This window comes from Castanea sativa, chromosome 8 (assembly GCF_040712315.1).
Source record: "Castanea sativa cultivar Marrone di Chiusa Pesio chromosome 8, ASM4071231v1".
NCBI lineage: Eukaryota > Viridiplantae > Streptophyta > Magnoliopsida > Fagales > Fagaceae > Castanea > Castanea sativa.
In genome coordinates this window covers 6,100,627-6,106,713 of record NC_134020.1, presented here as the reverse complement: position 1 = coordinate 6,106,713, position 6,087 = coordinate 6,100,627, and the positions used below count along the sequence as shown (strand labels likewise).

Genomic DNA, 6,087 nt, shown 5'->3' with positions numbered 1-6,087 from the left:
TCCATTCATATTAGAGTGGAATAATGAAGTCACAAAATAGAGTATATATGCTTGGACAGTGAAAATAAAACTTAACATTATCTTGATGAAGGAATTAAAGAAAAAACCAAATCATAAAATTCCATATCCAGTCACTTTAACAAGAAGCCAACTTATTTAGAACTACCACCTAAAAATTAAAGAATTAAGATACCTACTTTGGCATTCCATCAAGGGGGGGGGGGGGGGAAAGACAACATGGCATTCCATCCAACCTTTTAAAGGAAACAAAAAGCAAGCATGTAAGAAAAGAAAAAAAAAAAAAAAAACCTCCAGGTTATAAAAAAATGTGCACTAAACAGATTGTGTAAATTACCATTGTTCAAATACATTTTATAAATAATATAAAAAAATCCTCCACATGTTGCTAATTCAGCACATAGACACTCAAATTCATGTAATGAGTCTACCCACACCTAAATATGAAAAAAAGATCTTGATCTATCTTAATCAATAAAATCTTCAAATTAGAACTTGAATCAAACCATTCACTTACAAACCAACAACTTTGAGTACAACACTACTTATTTAATAGGAAAAACAACAATCTGAGCCTATATTCAAAAATTAATGAAATTAAGATGGATGCAAGGAGTTCCAAAATAACTCTACAAAACAAAGTATTCAATAGTAATGAAAGATAGAGACTAACAATTAAATAGCTACAACAAAGAGAGAATTTTCTGATCCATGGATTCCTTGAGGAGCAGCACAACAATTGGACCCATCTTCTACCAAAGTATCATTTGTTCTTACATTCAACCTAGTTTCTCCAAAGGAATGTTCCATGTCAACATCGATATCTGATAATCAAATGTGAATTGAAAGTTATATTTTCAAAATTTTAAAAAAGAATGTTTAAAGAACTAATAAGTACAGGGAAAAAAGAGAAGCGAACCTCTTGACGCATAAATCATGAGTTAATGCCATTCTATCCCTCCTTTTTGTTTTTGTTTTTTTTTTTTTTGTTGTTTTTTTTTTTGTTGTTTTTTTTTTTGTTGTTTTTTTTTTTTTTTTTTTTTCAGCAATGACCGTTCCCTTGAATTTCATAGCCTGGATAAGTTTATTTTGTAAAATATTTTCTCTTTCATGCCATTTTCATTTGGATCGTTTCTCAAACATTAGCATTCGTCTTTTTAGGTGTGCTTCTCTTGCATTTTCCTTTTTCTTTTTCTTATTCTTTTTTTCTTTCTGCTATCATATCATGGTAAAGGAAAGAAATAAGTTTTAGCATTTATTTTTAGAATCAAAGAGTCCATATTTGATAATCTTAAAACTATTTTAGTTTTACTTTTTTTTTTTAATCAGGCATTAACAAAGGACAAAGAGTTATAAACTAAATAATAGCTACAAAGGAAAATTAGGTTTTCCTAACCTTTCAATTTAATTCAGTAGTTCTTCTCGAATAGTAGCCAAAAGTCTAATATGTCAGGGATGATTGATCTGAATTAACATGTGAGGGAAAATATGTCAATATAAATACAAAATTCTTGATAAGACTCAATATAAATGAGGTGCTAGAAATTGAGATCCTATAAAACATGAGATTGTGTGTCATATAATTAATTATAATTATCTAAAATTCAGAAAACATGACAGTTTTATAGAAATGAAACATTACCAATTTTGAATCAATACCAAACTCAAATTTAACAACATAAAGTAATATTTTATGCTCTATTTTGTATATAATGATTCTGCTTTTGGTTTTTAGTCAATTTCTGCACTATCTAAAGCAATTTAATACCTTAGTTTACAGTAATAATATGTACTGTTAGGATTCTCTCCTTTTTGTTCTTTTTATTTTTTTATTTTTTTTAAACTATGCTTTCTAATCAGTTTGCTTAATCTGTTGCAATAAGCACATTCTTCGACGCTCCTACTCATTCAAAAAGCAATTAGAAGGAATTGCTAAGTAAGTAGATAGCCATTTGTCTAAACCTACAATAGAATGTTAATAATTCAATAGCCGAAATAACAAAAGGATTAGAAAGAGTACTTGGCTTTTGAGGATCACATCACACAACCACTTTAAATCACTGAAAATACCACGTTAGTTGTTCTAAATTTTCCTCTTTTTCACACACTGGATTTGCACTTCGCTTTTGGTCATCCGGGAAAAAAAATAGCAATGTTGCAAGTGCTTAAAATTTTCATGTGACATTGACAGAGTGTGAAAAATTAGGACGCTGACAAAGCATTGGTTTCATAAGTAATCTAGCTTCTTTTATATAAAGACATGCCTCCCACATAATGCAAAGATCAAACAACATGCAGAGAAAAAGCACCACTGACATTATATTAGTAAATAAGATCAGTTAACCAACTCCAAATTTCAAGCACCACAAAACAGGTTCCAAAAAAATAACAAATTGCTATATAATGTCATAAATACAATTGATACAGAAGAGGATTCTTTTGCACCCAAAAATAACCATTGATTAAAATGGACCGAAACAAAGACAAAATTGTATCATAATTATCTAATTTTGAAATTATGTAGACGCAAATAAAATTAGTTTTTCTTATAATTAAGAAATAATCTTGGAACACACATGTAGTTTTTGATACTATCTCAATCGCTCAACAATCTTTACCCTTCTAGCAAATTTTTTATAAAAAAAAAAAAACATGTTATCCTCAAACCCAACCTATTAAGCGCATCTTCTTTCTATTTGCTTCAAAATAAAAACATAACATTAATCTACCATATGCTTCTACATGTTTTATAGTAATATTCCCCCATTTATAATGATTTCTATTATGCTTCGAAGTATTGATGAAGTCTCACCTATAATTTCCCATGCAAAATATTAGCACACAAAACCAAACTCTCCAATCAAAGCATTGAAACATAAAAACATATGGAAAATGCTAAAGGTATTACCAATATTACAACAAAAAGCTTACACTAACTTACATAAAAGAAAAAAACTTACATAAAAAAAATTAAAGTGGGTGCACTTTAACATTGTATTATTCAAATTAAAAAAAAAGAAAGGTAAACATGTGTTACTTACTGGTGGGTGCTTAAGGTTGTTTTTAATTCATGATTGAAAGTACTATGATTCTGCCTCTGGAGTTCATGGATGACACTATCACAACCTTATTAAAGTAAACAATTCCGCCCTGCAAATATGTGTAAACTCAAAATTTTAAGTGATGCCAGACATCCAAAAGAAGCAAGAAGCTTTGGAGATTTTAAAATATAGGAGAATATAAATGATCAAGGTAAAGAATTGAGAGACCATTGTAATAATTTGAACAGATGTAGAAGCTGAAATTAAGGTAAAGATGTGAAGAAAATGTAAAAGACATACAAAAAAAAGCTCATGTAGGTGTTATTATTATTATTTTCATATTTTAAAGTTTGTTTGAAATCAAATCAGACAAACATGATAGAAAATCAACATGAATATCAACCACCAGTATCTAAAACCTATAACACCTAACCAAAAAAAAAAAAAAAAAAACAGAGCAAGCAAGAAACTAAATAAAAGCTACAACTAAGTATGAGGCAAGAAAATCCATTGAGAAAAAAGAGTAAAGAAACTATATAAGAAATGAATAAGTAGGTTCAAGATATCTCCCAATGCACTGAAATTTTTTTCAAAAGAAAGCAAAAGCAATCACCTTTAAATCAATATCTACAGACATTATTTCATGATACTGTTATATGAAGGGCATAAGCAGTAAGCCTGAACCCAAATATTCTTATATGCCTATTTCTATATACCCATAATATATTAATTCAGAATAAAGCTTATTTCAACATCAAACTTAGAAAAGTACACCAAATCATGTTTAAAGCATAATTTTAACAATTATAGGAGAAATATCAACTACAAATCAAGATGGCAATCAAGAATATATATGTACATCTCAAAGTGGCTAGGATCAAAACATGTGCATTTCTCTAATTTTAACAATGAGTATATGGATTAAACAAACACAGTAAGGATAAAATATATACATATATACACACACACACACACTCACATTTAATCATTAAAATCACTATTATTTCCATGGACGTAATTCACCTGCCATTAAACTCAAACCCAGAGGATGTTCAATGGGCCTTTTGGACTTATGGTTATCTGTAGGAATAGAAAAAGGAATAGAAAAGGCATAATTGAGTTTCTTTTTATCTATTTTAAAAACATCATTGACAAATACCCTAAACCAATTAACCCAAATACTCTAAACAAAAGCAAACCAAATGTGACACAAATATCCTAAAGAAAGCATATTCTAACCAAATACCAACAATTTCTAACCTAGAAACAAAAATCAAAGATTTAAAATCAATCTGACCAGTATACCCAACACTAATCATATTTAATGTTTTTTTTTTTGTAAGACCATAAATTCAAAAACAATCCAACCAGAATACCCATTTTAGATTTCAAAATCCCACAATTTCAATCCCAAACAAAACCTGAAAATTAAAGTGAAATGATTTAGACTAAAGAATTAGAAAGATTTCATATTGTGGAGGTTTTCCCTAAATTAAACAAATAGAGAGGAAAAGGGAAGAGTATATTGGGAAAAGAAATTGGTACCTTTGCTTTGATGAATTTAGAGACTCTAGATTGAAGAAAGATTCCACTTCATCTCTACAGAGAAAGAAATTGAATGATAAATCCGAAAGAGAAAAATTCAAACAAACCCATTGCTGTAAATATTTAATAAAGATAGTGACATATTAGAATTTCGATTTCCTTAACCCTAATTTGTAGAACCAAACTCAACTGTAATTGTAAAAGTTTGAAACATACCACAAATCTAATTTGTGGGAAAAAAAGTCAGAGAATGGATAGGAAGCCCATTGGAAGCGTTGTCAATAAGCAGAGGGGACTGATCTTCCATCCTTTGCTTCTTCTTTTTTTCCTAGAACGATTGGTTTTTGAGAAGAAGAGAGACCCTTGATAGAACGTTGGGGAGTTTACACTTTTCATTGATTTGTTTGTTCCTTCCAAAAGGTAATAAGTGGGCCGAACCGATGGGTTTGTGCTATGGAAAGGCTTAGTGATTTCTGTAATCCAAAATTGGAAAAAAAAAATCGAAAATTTGAGAGAACAAACATTTTCATGGAGAACCCAAAATCCCGAAACAAAAAAGGAATCAAAACCAAAATCAAATCTAAACCTATCCAACAAAAAAACTCAATAAAAAGTAATATTTCATACCCAAATCTAAAAAAACGGAGAAAAGCGTACCAGAGCCGGTTCTGACGATCTAATGGTGGCAGATATAAAGCCTAACGGTGCTGATGCTAATAGATTTTTCTTTCTCTGTGGTTGCTGCGGTGCTCTAAGTCTGGTGTGGGAACGGAGAACTCTCTCCTTCCCTCTCTGTATCTACATTTTTTTTAGAGTATTGGAGCACTTTAACCGGTTATTTTTCTTTTTATACTGAGAGGCTCTCACACGGTGTGTTAAGTTATCACACGGCAAGTCTCCAGACGCACCGTACGGTATTTTTTTCTTACATGTAAACACCTCCTTAATTGTAGCAAAAGGCTTTTACTTCCTTGAGGATACACTGTGGGCAACAAAAAAAAAAAAAAAAAAAAAAGGCTTTTACTTTTATATATAGTCTTAGATATATATATATATATATATTCCTTTTCGATTTTATGTTTTGCCTTAGCCTTCAATATCCCTCAATTTTGGTGTTCTCCTATATGTCCCTAAAAAATATTGCATATGTATCCTCTCTCTCTCTCTCTCTAATGGTTGTTTTACAATTTTTACATTAACAAGAATAGAAATCAAGCCTTATCATTACTGTTTCTCAACCAAAAAAAAAAAAAAAGCTTTATCATTAATAAAAACTAGTATGTAGCCCTGTGCATAAACACAAATACAATAAAAAAAATTATAATTATACAATTCAAATTAAACTTTTTTGAGATGAGGTTCGAATTATACACATGGTATTAACTTACATTCTTTTTTAAATCATACATTTCTAAAATATGTAATGGTTTCTCATTATATATATGATTTAGAATTTAATTGGTTTTATACTTATCGGTTTTTG

The 6,087-nt window shown here is 29.7% G+C and overlaps 1 long non-coding RNA gene across 3 annotated transcripts; it reads right to left on the bottom strand.

Annotated features, from left to right (window-relative positions):
* Positions 1-481: 481 nt before the first annotated feature.
* LOC142605647 (uncharacterized) lies at positions 482-5,482 on the bottom strand. Of its 3 annotated transcripts, none has more exons than XR_012839097.1 (6): positions 5,262-5,482; positions 4,821-5,077; positions 4,605-4,717; positions 3,060-3,168; positions 1,415-1,482; positions 482-842 (listed from the first exon to the last, which is right to left on the bottom strand). It is a non-coding gene; the product is annotated as an uncharacterized LOC142605647 (long non-coding RNA). The 3 variants fall into 3 exon arrangements; XR_012839095.1 differs by having other exon boundaries at positions 4,605-4,658; positions 5,262-5,470; XR_012839096.1 differs by lacking the exon at positions 4,821-5,077 and having other exon boundaries at positions 4,605-4,658; positions 5,262-5,458.
* Between the last annotated feature and the right edge of the window lie 605 nt (positions 5,483-6,087).